Raw genomic sequence first — 21370 nt, 5'->3', positions numbered from 1 at the left:
GATATGTTAAAAAAAAGTATTGCTTCAAATTATATAATCATGCTTTTCTGTTACAAATATGGTCTTGGGTTAAATTAAAACTCTATAATACAGTTACTTAAATATAATTTTAAATAAAATGTGATCACATTAGCATAACATGTGCAGAAGAAAAAAACACACAGAATACCTAAGTTACACATCTTTCCAAATACTATTTTCCCCCCTTGAGTGAAACCTTTGTTTGGCACACAACACCGGAAATTGATGTCCAATCACAGACCACCAATCACCTGTGGGTCATATTATACTATAAATATACACCTTGAATTTACACAATGTTACATTACAAAATGAAAACAGATTTTGAGCAGATAAACAGATTTCAAGGTACTAAAAATTAATACTTCATGATGCGGGCCTCCTGAAAGAAAGATACGGCTTAGAGTAAGATTTCCTGCAATAAGAAATATCTGAGCTTAGTCTTGTGACAATGGGGGCATGCATAAGGTTTTCTAGGCAGAGCCTCAGCTTATGGGAAGCCCTAGAAGTAAGAAACATAAAGTTGGGATTGAGGGCTTTCGCCAGTGTACTGCTGTTGAGGCTCAGACCGAAGGCAAGAGTGAAAACTGAGGATATAGATCTAAACATAGATGAGATCAGGACACTGTGAGCCATGCTGTGGATGGTAAATTTTATCCCTGAGGTTCCAAGAGGCCAGTAAGTGATTTTGAACAGGAAAGTAACTTGGTCGGATTTATAGTTTTAGAAGACTGCTTGTGACATTGTTTGGAGAATGAGTTGAAGTTAAACAAGACAGATGGCAGGTTGCAGTAAATCCAAGTAAGAAAGGATGAAAGACTAAAGCAAATACACAGCACAGTGAACAAAGAGATTTGGACCATTATGTTCAACAACAGCTAGATGAAGACTGCAGCAAGGCAGCATAATACAAATCACTGGGTTTAGAAGAATCCCACTTGTCTACTAGACATAAAATGCCTGAGGTGAGAAGAAAGGGGTAGACGGAAGAGAGCACAAGGATAATTCCTATCATCTCAGGGTTATTTGTTGATCTCCTGAGGACAAACGTCATTTCTACATGATTAGAATTAATAACCCTTAGGTGAAAACTGGCTTTACTTCTTAACTTCCCAATCTAAAGTTTATACGTGTGGCCTCCATAGATAAACTCAGCCATTAATCTTTATCCTTTGACAAATGGCTACTTCTCGTCAAAAGGCTCAGTGGCAAAGGTCAGAGGCCAAAATGCTCTCTCTGGATATAGTCTCTGAACTATGTCATGCACTGTTGTCATAAGATGTCACGTAACCATAAGTAAAACTTACTTTTGCCACTTTGGTGTACCTAAAATCATTCCCATCTTTAATGTGGCAAACATTCCACATATGTACATATATGCATGCACACAAAAGGAGTAAAAAAAAAAAAGAAAAAGAAATAGCACAGGAGAAAACACGAAGATTTGAGTATTAACTATTTTTTCTTGTATATATCATTTAAAGATCATCTGCCAAAGGGTATTATAACTTTCTCTGTCCTGATGCTCAGGTGAGATTTAGGTTGAAATATGTCCAAGAGAACAAATTAAGACTAGAATAATGTTTTTCTGAGTTGAGGGATAAATCTGTTCAGTGAATATTCAGTTTTATTAAATAGTAATGAGATGCAACCAAAACAGTCACGCAATCAAAACGACAGCATGCTGTTCCAGCAGATTACTGAATTGGTTATTTTTAACTTGCCACATTTATTTCTCATTGGTTTTCTCAATATAATGTGGTAAGTAAACAACTCCACATTTACACTGAAGTTTTCATACTAATATAAGGTGATATTCATTTCAAAAAGCAGGCCAAACAAAAAAGCAAACTTCCAGTGGGTTTTGCCCTTCCCATGTACCTCAAATAGTTTATTTTTTGGTTTTTTTTTTGTTGTTGTTGTTTTTGTTTTTTTTGTGGTAAACGGGCCTCTCACTGTTGTGGCCTCTCCCGTTGCGGAGCGCAGGCTCCGAACGCGCAGGCTCAGCGGCCGTGGCTCATGGGCCCAGTTGCTCCACGGCATGTGGGATCTTCCCGGACCGGGGCACAAACCCGTGTCCCCTGCATCGGCAGGCGGACTCTCAACCACTGCGCCGCCAGGGAAGCCCCAAATAGTTTATTTTTAATACAAATATCTGTAGCAGATAGGTGATAAGTGAAACATTTGAAGAAATTCAGTTTAAAAATAACAAAGTTATAAAAGTGTTTGAGATTGTATTTCCAGTATCCTATTTATTTCATCAGTATGTGGTATCTAGTGGTTCAGACACTTTTCCTTGTGAATACCTATGTGGCTAGAGTGAATTACTATACTTACTGTCAGAATATGATCGTCTATGAGCAAGAGATTGTGTCTGGACATTTCATATCCTTTTCTTTTTGGTATTGCTTATTTTGTTCTATTGTAACTCCCTTCTACTTGTAGCACACAAACCTGATCTTGAAAAGTATAAAATAAATTAAATAAAATTGACACCAGGAAGTTTCATAAAAATGATGCAGATAATTAGATCATGGTTTCTAAAGAAAAGAGATGAATGTCAACTATAAATGGTGTAATGTACTCAGAAATACCTCAAAAAGCAAGTCCATCCATTTATGCCTACTGCCTCGCTTTTGCTTCAGTGTTTATTGCTTACACCTTTGTTGATAGTAATTTATTCTTTTGGCATTGAAGGTCATTTTGGTGGTAAGTGTGCTTATGCCAAATGGGGTTTTACTATCTTCATTCAAAAAATAGCTAGGCTTGTCACAGACTTTTGTAAATATAATGCAAATTAAAGAATAGAGGAGAAAAATAGTAAAAATCAGTAAAATCTGTTAAGATATCCAATAAGAAAGAAATTACTGTTTGCAGTTTAGAGCTTAATTATAAAACTTAAAAAATCCATCATAGAAAATGAAATCATTTTTGTTCATGTTATAAAATTACTTAAATTTCATATATTGCACAGTATATCAGGGAGCCAAATTTGGACAATTTTACATAAAAAACATCTCATGTCAAAGTAAAATAAATAAATTAAGCTTACACTTAAATTTTTGCAAAAAAGTAGAATTTAAAGTGATTTAGTAACATTTATTATTCTTTTCTGCCTTAAACATTAGTTGAAATATTCATATTTTTGCTAAAAAATGCCTAACAAATGGAACTAGGTTTGTCTTGACATGACAAAATTTTAAAAATTAAGATTTACTTTATGAACATTTATTCCATAATACAGATCTTAGAAAATTAATACTGAATTTTGAAATAAAAATTATTCAGTGGAATGTCATTCTAAAGATAAACATGAGACAGAAAAAATGAAAACTGGTAAGAATTTGCAAGGACTCCAGTTCCACAGTAAACACTCTTTAAGTGGAAAATTGTTCTTATGTATAATTATAAAATTCAGGTAGAACAACATGGATAAAGGAAAATTGAAAAAATATTTTTTTCTGCAATATTTCATGTGAAATAGCACACTTCTAGTAGAAATCTGAGGTTTGTGTGGTGAACTAATTCTGCCAAATTTCCCTTTACTAAGAAGAGTGTAGGCCATCCCTGGTGTAGCTCAGAGCATGTGGATTTTCAGTATCAAGCATGGTTCACTGCACTGCATGATACTGTACCTCTTTTAGGAAACAGTAATCATATGGCTTTCTGTGATCTGCTGTGTTCTGCTACTGGTTACAGAAATAAAGTTGTGAGGTCATTTCCACTATAAATATCTGTTTGTCAGAAATTTTCAGTCAAAAGAAAATATGTAATGGAGGGTGGAAGGCCAAAGTCAAACACAAATTATCCACCAAGGTGATCTTTTATATATTTAATGCTGGTCAGTTTAATTGTGAAATTGCAAAGACTGTATCAAAAATTATTTATGTCATAATTTTGTAAATTTATAATATGTGCTTTCAGAAAGCATGTATTAAGATGACTTTGTACAAAGAAAGTTTTAAAAAAATCTTTTGTTGGTTAAAAACATGCTGCTTTGTGTAAGAGTGCAAATTCATTTAAAATATATTGCCAGAGATTTGATAACATTGATATATTAGTAAACTACCTGAATATTTCATGCTTTTAAATTTCAAAACTAAAGATATTTATCAAGTGATATTAGTCTGCATGTAGAAGAAGAATGCCCTGATAATATAACTGATGGCAAGCATAGCCAGTGGGATACAATTCATATCATTACCTAGTATAGGTTTCCTTCAGGTTTTTAAGTAAATTTTCAGTAACGATGAAAAAGGAGTTGTCAAGTAAAATGCTAGCACACAAATTTCAAGTTGCTAAAAAGAATCATTAGGTTCATATGAATGTATTTATGCTCCATAATATTTTTATATGAATGGCAATCAACACTAATTCCTATAGAAAACTGTAGAACTTTAATCACAGAGTTGGCATCAACTACAAAAAAATTAACTGCTAGAAGGGACTGAAAAGTTCTATTTTCAAGTCCTAGAGTCCAGCCTATCAAGACACTGGGTTAGAACCACTGTTAATGGTAGAGAAGAGCATTGCACGGGTATCTTGTTCACCACCAAGAACGGGAAACTTGAGAGGCATATAAGTGCAGTGGGATGAAGCACAGGTTCGGATATCAGAGAAAACTGATTACATTTTACTACTCCATCATTTCTACATGTGATCTAGGCAAGTGACATGTTGTTTGACTTCAGTTTCTTTGAGTGCAAAATTGAGAGACTAATACTTAGTACATAAAAGAATTTGGAAAAGTAAACTTGAAAATGCATGTAAAATGCCAGTTGGAACACATGGTAAGCAATTAAACAAGTGCTAATAATAGTTATTAATATGATGACCCTAAAATGAAAATTTTGAGATGGATGAAGTATAGGCTCACAAACCCACATCTGCTCAAATCCATTTCATTTCTTCAGAGATAGGTCTTAGAGAATAAATCTGGAAAGTACTTTTTATCAAAGACCATACCATACAACAAATATAGAAAAAAAGGAAAGACACCTCCAAGGTCAAATCAGACTCATATGAGAGTGAAAGCTGATTCTCTGCTCTGCTCAGCATATGTCACATCGGTTGAGAAGTCCCAAAATGCTGGGCAAGCTCCTGGAAACTTTATATTCTCCTACCAGCCAGCATAGAGCACTGTGCATTGGGATACACTCATAATCAAACCACACCTGTTACAACAAATTTCCCATTGCTAGTAGAAAACATCACGGGACCATTTTGATATGGAGGTATCTTGGAATTCTCACTGAAGTGGCAATATTTCCTCCAAATTCTGCTTAATTCTAGACTGAGTAAAGTGAAAAGACATAAGATAGAAAAAAAAAATTCTCACAGTAAAGAACTCTCATAGAGCTACTTGACTTGAGCCCTTGTCTCCTGTTCCATTTAAGTAAATATGAATCCCTGGGCCTTCCTCTGAGTATTAAAAGCATTTGAAGTCTAGAGAGCACTTTTTGGCTCTGAATTTGCTCTTGAACAGCAAAACAAATTGAGTAACACTGACCAATAAAGGAAAATATTTTCTCTTTTGCAGGGTGATCAGGAACAACTTAATCATGTTAGTTCATTCAACTTAGATCATAATGCTACCCATTCTAACTTAAGTCTAATCATGTAGTATCATGTATCTCACAACAGACCTTAACAACTACACATCTGGAAAAAGTATAAGTAGATAAATAGAAAAGCAGAAAAAATTATAATTTGCATTAGTTTTTAAGTTCAACTGTTTCACTACTAAAACTAACTTAGTAAATATATTTGCCAGATCTGGCTTTAACTGAAGGCAACAAACCAAAACTATTTCGTTTAAACAGATTGACGATAATCCGCAAACTCTATGACACAAATCATAATGAAAAGGGGAACTATTTACTCTCTTTTCTCATAACTAATTTGGAAGATCTGAATATTGAAAAAAATTAACTGTGCCTATATGATACTTTCTGCAAACACAAGTATCATCGAATGATATATACCTGGTATTCTTACCTCTTTAAAATGTATTGACAAACTAAAATGGTTATTTTGGTCCTGCTTCAAGTCTTTTCATTAAGTCCACGAATTATTATAACTTCTTGAGAAGCTAGGGCAAAGGATTGATGCACTTCCTTCTAACGTGTTTCATTCAGAATTTTTAAATTAAGAAACTGATCAAATATTTCTCCCTGTAAAAGTGTGATTTTTATCCATATCAGTCTACATAAATATATTTTAAACAGTAAGTGGCCCAGGACTTCTTTCATAGCTAATAAAAATGTTTTTGGTAAATGTAAGCTTTGATGCATCAAGCCTGATTCTTTATATTGTGAACTGTCAGCAATTCCACCTCTCTATATAGATGTGCTTTGGAAGGTAGATCAACTCTGATGTTATTGTTCCTATTTTAAAAAGGAAACCAGCAAATCTGTAGTTAAACAGAAACAAAATCTGTAAATAATTCATGCACTAAAATTTAACGGAAAGATGAACTATTTCTTGTCAATCAGCAAAGTAGAGGCCAACTAGATAGATAGTACACTTACAGGAGGGCAAAAGGAAAATTGATTTGAATGTCTTAATGAACCATAATCAAATGATCTCTCTCCATTTACAAGTCTTCAAACAATTAGAAAGTGAAAAAGTTGGATTTGCTGATTGTTGACGCCTGAACTTCATTTTCAGCCTTGACTAATCCATAAAGTTTTTTCACCTCTGTTTTCTACATGAAGAAAAGCAGACCAACTGCATAACTTTTTTCTAATTTTAACTCTTTATTTCTCTCTGTCTCATCATTGAATAAATAGGGGGTCCATGAGTCAACTTTAGGGCAATCTCTCATCCTCCAGAAATTATATATAAAACTGTAAAAGTTCATGCCTGCATGCCCTTTGTTCTGGGAGAAAAAAAACACAGCTTCCAGAATTTACATAGAATGGACCCCTTCCCAAAAGGGGAAAAGTTGAAATGACTTGCCATGTCACAGTGCAAAAGTAAACTTTAAATAATCCCAAATAGGGAATTGCTTTTTAAAGTAAAATAGTTATGAATATAGTATGTTACATTAATATTGTTTTATACGCTGAGTTTTAAAAACAGAAAGTCCAGCTACAATCTCAGAAAAGGAGTTTACAATCTACTTATAATTTTGTTATACTTTTATTGTATGTAATGTATTTAACTCAACTCTTTGGGCAATATAACACATTAAGGGGAGCTAGGTGGGCCACATACCTGGCTATTACCTCTTTGAGAAGAATGTAGTATCAAATTTAATTTTTAAATTTTTATTGGAGTATTGTTGATTTACAATGTTGTTAGTGTCCGCTGTACAGCAAAGTGAATCATTTATACATATAAATATACCTACGTTTTTTTAGATTCTATTCCCATATAGGTCATTACAGAGTATTGAGTAGAGTTCCCTGTGCTATACAGTAGGTTCTTATTAGTTATCTATTTTATACAGGGTGTTATGTCAACCCCAATCTCCCAATAGTATCACATTTTATTAAATTTGCCCTCAATAGATTTGTGTTTGGAGATCCAAATTCTTCTCTTCCTTATTAACCAGGTTTACCAACATTCCCTCTCTCTCTCTCTGTCTCTCTCTCTCTCTCTCTCTCTTACACACACACACACACACACACACACACACACACACACACACACACACACACATACACACACACACTTAGTTATTTTGAAAGAAAAAAATGCATGTTGGGTCAGCTGGGCACCCTTTTGATCGAAGTGTTAATCAGATAGTTTACTTTGATTGGATTATTTATTCAACCAAACCCCAAATAAATTTTAAACATGTTGATTTCTTTTGCTAACAATTTATTAAATGTATAGTCTCTCAAACTAATAAAACTAATGCTGAGTCAAAAGCATCTTTGTTAAAACTACAGACTAACATAAATTGAAAAAGTTTGGAGCTTAAGCCAGCAAATATAAAAGCACTACTGGGCTTTCCTGGTAGCACAGTGGTTGGGAGTTTGCCTGCCGGTGCAGGGGACGTGGGTTCGTGCCCCGGTTCGGGAGGATCCCACGTGCCGCGGAGCGGCTGGGCCCGTGGGCCATGGCCACTGGGCCTGCGCGTCCGGAGCCTGTGCTCTGCGGCAGTGAGAGGCCCGTGTACCGCAAAAAAAAAAAAAAAAAAAAAAGAAAAAGCACTACTAATAGCCTTTTATATCTATGCTGACAAGTGATTAAACCATTAAAATTCTCATAGAATGATCATTCAATTTATACTATAGTCTTCAGTCATATTTTTCTATTTAAAAATTATGTTCTCTATGTCCACAGTGAATTCAGTTACTGTATGAACTCAACTAACATAAATGCACATGTTTCAATGTTTACATGTACACTATTTTGCCCAACACAGAGCACATTAATAAGGTGGTACAATTAAAAGTGAAATATGTCAATGCAATCAATGAAAGAACTGGTAAATATTAATAAGATCAAAGCAACTCACCTGAATGATCTCATGTAGATAGACACTTCCTGAAGCTTTGCTGTACCAGACTTCTGTGAGGTAAACTGAAAGCTAAGGAAGCAGCCAAAAATGATGGCAACCACTCACTTCAACTACATAACTGCATAACTAGGTTCACTTTCTGAATATCAATAGATGACCTATTCTCTATTACCTCCAGAAAACTGAACTACTATGTGAGTGAGTGTGTGTGTGTGTGTGTGTGTGTGTGTGTGTGTGTGTGTGTGTGTCTTGTGTGTCTGTGGGAGTGAAACTGATTGAAAATTACAGATAATAGGATTAGGATTATAATGAGCAAAAACTATTTTCTAATTGCAGCTATTTTTACATCCATGCTTAGTCTCCCAAGAGAGAAAGTTTCCATTTTTCAATCAGAGTCATGATGTTAACAAACTGTGGATCACCAGAAGCACTCACATCATTAAATATTGATGGTCATAAGACATCAAAAAAGCAAATGTTGACACTGACAAGTAACACACAGACAAGAGGATATGACTAGGAGAGATCAGAGCATGTGTGTGTAAAATTAAAGGAAAACAATCTCATAAAAGTAAATTAAAATATTATGAAAAGGGTGAAAATAAACAACTGTAAAAATATGATAGTTAAAAGACAAAATGTATATAATGTGCATCACACATTGTTCTTAAGAAAATGACATAATAAAATAATTATAGTCAGAATCAACACTGTGTTTTATATTAGTTTATAGTGTTCCTTACTACAAATTATTAGTACTAGTTTGTGCCTTATATTTAAAATTATAGTAGTGATTATATTTAATTCACATGAGTTACTTCTCTGGTCTTGAATAGAACTGAGTGATAACTGTCATTAGCATTCCTAGCTATAAATTAAAAAGGATTATAATAGTGCTGAAATAAAATCATTCAAGCAGAATCTCGTTTCATAAACAGTACCACAAGCTGAGGACTAATATCACATGTATATTATTGTTATGTCTGCACTGTTGGGTGATAACGATTTTGACTGTAATTCATGGTGTGTTTTAGGTTGTAGAAGCAATAAAATATTGATCTTCAGCATGTCCAGCCATTATTCAGAAGATTAGATCAATTTATGAGAGGCAATAAACTGTAAACGAGTGACCTTCCAAAGGCCAAAAGTAATCCCAAGGTAAAATTGTCGCATATCTAGGGCTCCAGATGAAACCTAAGTTACTAAAAGTCAGATATTGGAATAATATATAGTTTTGAGCTCAAATCATATAATAAGTTATTTGGAGCCATTACTCTATAAATATAATATTAAATATGTTGCCAATGTTTGATAGCATGTGTAGAAAGTTAATAGTTTATAGAAATTTTTAAAACTTTTTAATAAATTATTATTTTTTATACATCTTTATTGGAGTATAATTGCTTCACAATGCTGTTAGTTTCTGTCGTACAACAAAGTGAATCAGCCATATGCCTACATATATCCCCATATCCCCTCCCTCTTGAGCCTCCCTCCCACCCTCCCCATCTCACCCCTCTAGGTCATCACAAAGCACCGAGCTGACCTCCCTGTACTATGCTGCTGCATCCCACAAGCTATCTATTTTACATTTGGTGGTGTAGATATGTCAATACTACTCTCACTTCACCCCCTACGTGTAAAAGAATGAAATTATAACACTCCCTAACACCATACACAAAAATAAACTCTAAATGGATTAAAGACCTTAATGTAGACCAGACACTATAAAACTCTTAGAGGAAAACATAGGAAAAACACTTTTTGACATAAACCACAGCAAGATCTTTTTTGATCCACCTCCTAGAGTAATGAAAATAAAAACAAAAATAAACAAATGGGACCTACTGAAACTGAAAAGCTTTTGCACAGCAAAGGAAACCATAAACAAGACAAAAAGACAACACTCAGAATGGGAGAAAATATAGAATTTTTTTAAGATTAAAAACCTTTTTAAACTCAAAGCTAATAAACACATCATTTAGTGCAACTCAGGTTCAAATAGTAAATTTATAAAAGGAATCAGTTTTCTAAAAATATGAAAATAAATGCCAAAGTTGATGTAGAAAAATACTACCATTACTTCATTTACAAAAATGGAAAAAATTGGCAGTTAGTTTCAGAAAATAAAGTGATATAAATGTTCCCTACATGTTTTGATTTAGTAAATATTTCAGTTCAAATTGGTTCATTACACAGTAGACTACTTTGAATTAAAATTAATTCACATGTCTATGTGATACATGCTCAATTATTAACCCTCAATGGAAGGACAGTCTATTTGACTTACTTCTAGCAACAACACTATGATATCTGTGGACAAAAATTCATTGAATATTCTGGAAAATCATAGATGTATTTTTGTAGGTTTTCCAAATTTAACATAATTTTCTGAGCCTTTTGTATTGATACCAGAGATTAAATGGCTCTATACAAGTTTGAAGATTAAAGAAAAAAAGAGGTGGAATTGAAGAAATATATTTTAACATAATAATAGAATTGTGAAATAAATTTTGCCACTCTAATTGTAAAGACATTCTTGATGGAATAAGAAAATGATTTACGAAAATATGTCAATAGCATATGTTGAACATTAAAAAGCCTTATTAGAAATAATGTGATACCTCAAAAAGATTAAACATGCAATATTCAATGAAAAATCTTATTATGTGTCAGTATGTGTATTTATAATACACTCATAATACAACCCTTTTTTGATTAGATGAAACACATTAATTTGATCCATATAATCATAAATACTGAACAAAATATTTGTGACATAATTCTAGAAATGTTGTTATAGCTGTTTGACAAATATACTAACATTACTATGGTTGAATTTTTTTAAAAGACTAAGAAAATACATGATTAGGTAATGAAAATTTATTATCTATTTATAAAATTTTAGCTAAGATTATTCTGATTGCTTTTCGCTAAAGATAAGTTATTACATGGTATCTAAGGGAAAAAGCATGGCATTCTGAAATGATACAATGCTATCCTAAATTAATCATAAAGTATTTTATAGCATGTGTATATTATACTCTGAATTATAATACCCATTGTCCAGCTAAAGAAGAAGTAGTGAAGCAAAAGAGTAAAAGTTAGAAACACAAAAGTAGGCTTCTAAGCAAGAAACACAAATCAAGAAAATCCAGTTAAAAATCTAAAACATGATTTCCTTTTTTTTTCCTGGCAGGAAAGAGAGATTTAGTCCAGGGAGTCTTTCACCTTTCAACGTTCCTAATATACTGTGTAGACCATGTCCTATCCTACTCACAGTTAGATATACCAAACAAGATTGGGAAGATCCTGTGTCACATACCACCGGTGAGGTGGCAGAATGTACTGACATAGGATGAACAATATCATCATGAATTTTGGAGTCAGACAATCCAAGCTGGGTTCAAATCCTGGCTCTACTAATTGTTAAAATGGAATTAATTCTCTTTCACAAAGATTTTTCAAAAATTAAATGAAATCAGTGCAGAGAAGAGCAAATAGTGAGTGCTCAATGAATGGTATCCATTGATGATAAATGTATTATTTATTACTCAGGAATTAAAGACACAGTAAACTAGATATATTACAGTCTTTAATTACATTTATGATTAATTTGTAAAGTTTGTTTATAAAATTTATCCTCAATTACCAATGGCTAAACATTGTAACAATGAAGAGAGATTATTCATGTAAATAATTCTTTTGGAAAAATGCCACAAAGTTGTCATTTAATTAAATTATCAATATGAAATTATTGATCATTTAAAGAAAAATGACAAATTACCAACACATTCAATCAAATTTAGCTTTCATTTCAGATAGTTATTTTTTTTTATTTCTGTAGACCACCCAATAATCTTAGTCACTTCATTAAAAATTACCTTAAATTCCCACTAAATAATTTCCAAAATATCTTTTAATCAATCAGAAGTCAAGATATAATAATTAAACACCTATCTTATAGCAAATTCTACTCTATAAAAACCAGATGAAGAGCAACACATTGTCCAAATATGCTACATAATTGGTAATTGGTTTTGTTTGGTTAACTTACAGTGGAGATATAAAAGTAATATAATAAATATATAATGTTACATATATAGTGTAATATAACATATATAAAGTATATATTATGCAGGAACACTAAGCATGGAATGGGGACTATTCAGAGAAACCTGAGACAAATGGTCGCTTGTTTTCACTGAGTCCACAGATATTTTTTGTACTAACAGCAGTGTATAAAAGATAAGCCTTTTTTCTTTTTCTTTCTTCTTTTTTCTAGGGTGGTTATGTTGGATCAGTTCTCATAAATTTTGTTGTCACATGACTTGGCTTCTCATGTAATTTGATATATTTGTATAAAATAATGACATTTCTGGGTTCAATGTTTCATGATTTTACTATAGCATTTTCTATATTTTAACTGAATTGGTCAAACTAGTTCCTTTGATTCTAGTTTTACAAATAATTTGTGCATTTAGATACATTCTCTTCATCCATGTTACTATGTATCTGTTTTTGTGTTTTGTACACTAATCACTTTTCTCAGCCTTTATGGAAATTTGACAACTCTAGTAACTTTAACTAACTGTTCTAATTCATAATCATACTTTTACCTTAAATTTCACTTTTCTTCCTCTTTTGGTGGCCATTCAATTAAAACATATTATTAATTTATTATTTAATTCTTATAACTAATAGAATCATATTATCTAATTCTTATAACTAATAGAATCATAAAAATTAAGTCAGTGGCAATTCTACCGATCAAATAATTATTGTAGTCATTTTACTTTTTATTATCTACTTTAATCAGACTGCATATATATATCAAATACCATGTTGTGTGTGGATCTGTGACTTTTACATCAATTAGACCACTCAGGTTTACCATATAATAAATTTAACTAAAAAAATGCCATTCTTGATAAATTAGAGTTTATTTCCCATCCGTTAAAATCAAAGTGTATTATGATATACCACGAAAGTGAATCAAATTTTATTTCAATAATTGAACTCCTCGAAAACTCAGAATGGACTAAACGCAAACATAAACAGTACATATTGATAAACAGACAAAGTAAAACTAAACATTTACCTCCTACTAGACAGCAACTGACTAAACTTTTCCTTGGCCAATTCTAGTCAACATTTTGATGTTTCATTATATGCTTCTCTAGTTTCTTTAGACTAGTGATTTTCAAATATTTTCTGCAATTAGTATATATTTTAATGTCCTTGTGTGCTTTTTAAAAGAGAAAATGCAAAGAAATACAAGAACAAATGGTATATGTTTATAGTTTTCTTGTTGTAAAATACTTCACTAAAACAGTACAAAATTATGAAATTTCTTCTATCACCAAGACACCTAAGAAAATAAATGTTAACTTGTGGGCATTCTCTGTTTGTTTCATGCCATGCTTTCAAAAACTAGAATTTTTGGTGACATATTTATAACTTTAAGATACTCATCATGCTAAATAATCCAGTAATAATTATAACAAAATCACCACTGTAGTCTAAAAATATGTCACAGTGTCCAATAAAAGCATTCACAATTGTCACATTTCCCTTTTTGCCCTGAGGCATTATGTTATGTTTGAGTAGAACTAATAGTTATGACTTAACTTTCTTATATACTTACAAGCCAAATTCATACATATCCTGTTAAATTTGCATTCTTTGCTTTGCTTTTTGTTGTAGTGAGGTTGTGTCACATCTGTTTGTCACAGCAAATTATAACTTCCTTACACTGCTTCATATTTTCTGTTCACTGAATACTGTATCTGACATTACACACTGCATAGTCTGTTGCGACATCCGAAAGGGGTTCAAAGCATTGCATAAGATCCACTATTCTGAAAAAGTGATTGTTCTCACATCCATTATTCACATTGAAATCCACCTCTTTTAGGCCACGGTGCTTTCTCTTTTAATTCCTCCATGCTTCTGGAGCAACTCTCCAAACACTGTTGGTTTCAGTCATTGACATCATCATCTAGGCTCAAAGTTATCTGATAATCTTTCCCTCATCTATTTCACCTGTCCCCTTCATATTCCAAAAATTCACTAGCAATACATGCTTTTCAAATGATAGTAGCTACCATTTACTGAGTACCTTCTATGGATGAGATATTGTATTAGAGACTTTATAGGCTTTATGTAATCTTTACAACCACACCACAAGGTAAATATTGTATCCTTTAAAAAAACAAACAAGTAAACCACAAAACCAGTCTGCAAGTTCCCCAAGTTCACACATTCCATACAGAATCCAAGTAAGCTTGACACTAAAGCTACCGCTTTTTTTTTTAATATCATCTAGCTTATTTACTATAATAAAGCAATCTGTTAAAATGACTGATTCCTACATATACTTGATAAAAGCTTACAAAAATGAAATAGGAAAAAAAGGGCAGCTCACCTTGAAAGAAGCAGCATGATACAGATAGTTAGAAAGTGAATTGAGAGAAAAATTAATGTTAAACCTTGTGGTTGAAACTTGAATAAACCGTCTACCTTGTAATGATTAAAAAACAATTTCCAGACCTTCCCAGAGTGTGTGGAACTGCTTCCTGTGCATCCGGAGCACATTAATAAACACTTGACCCACATGAACTTGTTCTACCCAAATAACACTTCTGAATTTGCCCCCCTGTCTCCACTAAAACTACTAGTTTCTTAAACAAGTCTTTCCTTTTCACATAAATTGTCTCTGGTCTTTCTTTTCAAACTTAATTTTGTTTGTCCTGTCTTCAGCTGCATTTAATATTTTAAAATGCCAAAAAATTATTTTGTGATAAGACAATCATTTCCAATTAATGTGTAAATTAAATTTTATGGTTATCTTGACAAAAATAACATTAATATTACCATTTTCACATATGATTCTGATTTCATATATCAATGCTACAGAAGATATTCTCTGCAATATCATTTCTTTACACTGAAAATAGTACAAGGGGACTATATATTTAAAATACACTATCTTATGTAAAGCAGGGTAATGTCACATATTTAAAAGTTCTTACAAGAAAATCTAGGTGACTTTCGATTTGGCAATGGGTTTTTAGATACAACATCAAAAGCATGATCCCTAATTGAAAAAAATGATAAGTTGGACTTTATTAAAATTAAAAACTTCTGCTCTGTAAAAGACAGTGCTAGAAGAATAACTAGATAAGCCACAGACTGGGAGAAAACATTTGTAAAAGACACATCTGATAACAGACTGTTATCCAAAATATAAAAAGCACTCTTAAAAGTCAACGGTAATAAAACAAACAGCTTGATTACAAAGTGGACAAATGATCTAAACAGACACCTCACTAAAAACAAACAAACAAAAAAAGAAAACATGGCAAATAGGCATATGAAAACAGGCCCAACATCAGATGTTAATACTGACCAGCAAATTAAAGTAACAATCAGTTACCACGACACACCTATTAGAGTGGCTAAAATCCAGAACACGGACAACTCCAAATGCTGACAGGGAAATGGAGCAACACCAAACTCTCATTCATTGCTGGGGGGAAGGCAAAATGGTACAGGGAGAGTTTGGCATTTTCTTACAAAGCTAAACTTAGGTTTACCAGAAAAGTTCTTTGGTGGTGATGCTAAACATAGGATTCAATAAAATAAATTTTATTCCACTGGCAAATTGATTAAGTGAATATAATTAAATATGAGTTAATTACAGATTGATTAAAGAGTAACATTACCTTCTAATCAATATTAGCCAGTTTTTAAATTATATCCACTATTTAACTGATGAATACTTAGCAACTACTCCTCTGTACATAATTAAGTTTTAGTATACTTTTGAAAGTATAGTATTATAAAGCTGTTCTTATTATTCAATTGACATTACTTGGAATCTCACAAACTTGTGGGAAAAGAGCACAGTATCAACTAAATCTATTTTTTTTCTACCTAAGAACGTCTGTGAAAAAATTACACAGCCATGTTAATTAAGACCTGTTATGTTAATTTCAGCACTGTGCATATACTGCTTAGGAATTTTAAATCTCATGATAGTAGTAAGATCACAAGTGAATAGGCTTAGTTTTCTGATGAATAGATTTCTAAACCTGAGAAAGACACTACACCTGGAAGAAAAAAAAATGAGCCTCTGAATGGATAAATTTTAATCACGCTTGTATTCTTATTACACTATTGTTTTCCTTTACGTTCACCAAGCTTGTGGCTTTAAAATAAGGATCTATTAAGAAGACCTGGGAACCAGCAAATATTTGTACCTTTACATAAAACAGCTTTGAGGAACATGAGGACTACGTCAGGCTCAGTTTCCCTCCATATATCATATTTCATTGGTTCGAAGTAATTTTTTTCATATTTTGGTTCTAAATTTTTATAGTTGATGGCATCTTACAATAGCTATGAGCCAGACAGCAATTTTGATATGATTGTCATTGACTGTGATGTGAATCCTTTGTCGTAACTGCTCACCTTGCTGTCATTCCAGTTAAGTTATGTGCATTATGGGGGATATACAAGTTGAGTTTAACTATAATTGAAAATGTCTTCCACAATTCCTCTACAATTGAACATTGGTAGTAAATGTTATTATTATTTGAGGCTTAGAAACAAAAATTCAGGTATAGATTCCACATTGTTGAGGAAGTATTTATTGTTGTAAAATGGCCACAAAACTATGTTTTCTTGTGAAACAAAAATTAAGCTACTTAATAAAGGAAGGAAGACATGCTTAGGTAGCACAAAGTGTCTGCTTCCTGAGATATTTCAAAAGGATTGTTTGTCACCACCAAACTAAAGGCAAGAGAAATTGGCTACTCCTTCAGAAGGGATGAAAGAATCTTCAAAGCATTAAGAGGTTGGTTTGATTAATGTATCACACAGAACTATCCTTAAGACATTGTGTCACGGCTTAATTGGTAGTTATATTTTTTCTTAGATATACCACTGTCACCTTATATTTGGTGAAATTCAGTTTATTTAAAGAACATGAAATCAGCTATAAAATGTTAAAGAGAAGTAACACTCTTCTGCAACTACCTAAAAACCACAATTTTCTCACCATATTAGAAAATAAAAATCCAAGAAAAGAAAAAATATGTGCAGTGGAAGATATAAGAGTGATTATAGTCACAAAGTTATAAGAAAAATCTATGAGCCAGTGAGTAATGACACGTCATGAACAAAAACAACAACATAGGTTGTAGGGCCCCTACCCCCAGCTTATTGTAACAGTTATACCATGCTTATGACTCTGATTGAATTGCATGTCAAGCTATGAACCTATATTAGGTGAAACATTGAAGACCATTTAGATAGAAAAATGAGAAATTATTTCTATAGAATTATTTTCATATACAAATAATTCAGTCATTGGTATAGAAACCTCATACCAGTACCTTAGGAATTTAGAGAACGACTATTAACATAAATAGAAAAAATGTCATGTCATGATAAATTTTATATTACTTTTAAGAGGATAAAAATTATTTTTTAACCTCTATAGCAGTCTGTATGTATTAACCAGACTTATATGAATAATTCAGAATCCACACAAATACAGCTTTATATGTACACCTGTGTTTAAATATATGTACCAAAATACAAATATTATATATGTATATATACATGCATACACATATATGTATATTGTGACATTTATTTCTTATATATGTATGTATATATCTATATAGTTATAATATGTTATATCATAAAATGTCATGTCTTTCAAAATTTGCAGTGTGGATTATTTTCTAGGAAGAATGTCAGTTTTTTATACTTTCAAGGCCCACATGCATTCAACTTTTTGTGTTGAATTATTTATATGTTCTTTTTAGTAGTCCAACATATCCATTTTATTTACTATTCAGTCAACAAAAGAAATCATTTTCAAAGCAATTCTCCCAGGTGAAAACATGACAGAGGCTGGGTATGTTCATACAACAAAGGACACAAGCGTGTCGACATAGGAAAGCTGCAAGTAAAGAGAAAGAATAAATGAATGCTCACTAGGCAATCTAGGGAAAATAGTTGAATGAATTAATGACAGTATCTCTGGCAAATAGAGAATTTTTTACAAAAGGTTTTCTCTACCCTCAGGCACAATTACAACAGCTGTACCACATAGCCTCTATCAGTCATAATCTAGAACAGAGCCTCTTTCTATTAACCAGGCAATAGAGGAGCAAAAATTACTTAGACTAGTCCATATGAGGCACTCTGTTGGCTGCAGTGCATTCTGATGGCTTAATTAAGTGAAGCATGGGGCACATGGGGTTTTTCAAGCCAGGTTCATCACAAAGGCCATATCATCAAAGCAGAATGGTCCTGGGCTCTACAGCTAGATTACAAAGATGAGCTTCTTCATTGAGTGTCTTGCAGCTAACGGGGCCTGTTAGTTTGCTTCCATCTACTTAAACAATTAGATGAAGTCTTACACTAGTAGACCAAGGCTAATGAAGAGCCATGGAATTGAGTACAGCTGGCAATTCCTCTCTTAATTAACATCTCATCTGTAACTGAGTGATGTTCTTTAGAAAGTAAGGAATGCATTTTATTTTTTTCTTTAAGTATTTCTTCTTTTTAGAGACTTGACACTTCTATTGATAAGGTTTCCAATCCTGTTTAACACCCACAGCATGCGTTATAAACAAAAAGTAAACAAAGATCACATCACGATGCCAAATGACACGTAATCTAAGAATTTTAAAAATGTGTTTGTGTCCGTGAAGGAATATGAGGGAAAAGCCTGAGAAACACAATTACACTGAAAGACTAAATCATGTGTACTAGATATTTTAACAATGATTTACTCCATAATTTGATTGTATTATTGATCTTATGAACACTAAGTTTAACTTGGTTAATTGTCCAGAAAAGTTTGAATGGCATTAATATCCATACAAGAGATAATAGCAAATAATACATATATATGAATATATATATGAATGGTGACTTTAAATCACATTATAAATTCATTCTGAATTTAAATCCAGCAAACCACATAAAGCAAATATTGGCTCTAAAACCAAATGGAAGTATGCTATTACCCAAATATTTTTTCTACTTGATCTTGTAAAAAAATTATATATTGTAAATCATCAAACAATAAATACATAAAATCAAATCACAGTGTAGCACGCTGTGCCTTCCTAATTTCATTAATGATGTCACCATGGCCTACCCTCCAACAATGAATCTTGGGGTCATTCTTGATGCCTTGCTCTCATTCTCCCTCCACTTCCCATCATCACTCAGTTTTTCTGACTCTATATCCTACACATTTTTCCAAACCTATCCCTTTCCTATCTCTGTTGTCCCATGGATAGTGAGGCGTCTGCTGTATTTTTTAGCAACCTCTTCCTCTTGTTAATTTATTCATTTATCAAGAAACATTCCAATAATTTCTATGTACTACTTACATTTTTAGGTATTCATAATACTTTTGCAAATCTCCAACAGTGTTTTCTTCTCTTCTATCATAATGATAATTTACAATTAGAAAATTAGGTGTGTAACTGAGTTTTATTATTTTTCCTCCACAGAGAAAGAGAAAGGAAGAAGATACCAAGACTATCTTCATTTCCATCTCCTCCAACCTTACAACAGTACCGTGCAGTATTAGATGTCAAATAAATATTTGTTGAATTAATAAATAAAAAAATAAAAGAAACAATTTGATGCACCACATTTCCACTAAATTACAGTTAAAAAAAACCTTACTAGGCTACTCCCCACCTTTAACTCTCTCATTGACTCCTTTTTGACCAGAGTTTACATTTAAAGCTGCTTAGCTTAGTATACAAGACTCCTCAATTTTTGAACTTCAAATTACTCTCTCGACTCATCTCCAAACATCCCTTAATATTCAATTTTCCTTTCTACCAAGCCAAACAAGGGTTCTCACAGTCATCATAGCTGTGTCTCTTGGCACAAGCCTGAGATTTTCTTTCCTACTCACTCCTTTTCAACCAGACAGAACTCCTAAAACTCAAGTATCTAGCCCATAGTAGGTGCTTAATAAATGCTAACTTTCCAATGGACTCTTACCTTCTTGTTCACCTGCTCCATGAAGACTTCCATGTACTCCTCAAGTTGTTGCTGTACAGAACCTCATCCTTACTTACAGGACATGTCTGTTTTCCCTCGGTGGCACTTGTAATTAGCTACTATGCCACTACAACCATATAGCACAGACTAGGCCAGTGACACTCATTTATAAATAATAATGAGATTATTATCAATGTTAGTAAGAGCAACTCCATACAGAAAATCCTCTCAGTGTCCCAAATTCTTTGATCGTTGTATCTATAATTCAGATACAAATAACACAAGGTAATTCTGACATTCTTTCTGAGGAGTAAACTGACATAGGGAGAGATTAAGTTATTGACCAAAGTAACACAACTAAGATATAGAAGAGATGTGGTTCAAATATAGCCCTTTTGAACCAAAAGCCACCTTTTCTCCACTAAGACCTTCTGATAATCTTGATGTTTCCTGAGTAGTCTTTCTTTCCCTTCCTTCCTTCCTTTCTTCTTTTCTTGGTATGTGTGGGTTCTTTAATATTTTTGTAAAAATTAAATTCCAAGAAGTAACATTCAGAAAATATCTGGTTTCTTTTATTGTATGATTTTCTTCTAGCTTTCTATAATGCTTATAGAAATGTGTAAAACTAAATTTTTATTGTAAGTCATTTGTAGTGAATATTGTTTCTAGATATCATATTTAGGCATAAGTCATGAATTAATACTTTGTCTTTTCATGGTCCTTAACAGAACTGACTTACCTACTAGACACAATGATATAGTGTCAGCTAACAATACAGTTGGGGCCCATGAAAATACTTTAGTTCGTTTTAAAATCAAAAGAAGA

Source organism: Stenella coeruleoalba, assembly GCF_951394435.1.
Source record: "Stenella coeruleoalba genome assembly, chromosome: 5".
NCBI lineage: Eukaryota > Metazoa > Chordata > Mammalia > Artiodactyla > Delphinidae > Stenella > Stenella coeruleoalba.
Note: the sequence above shows the minus strand (reverse complement) of the source record.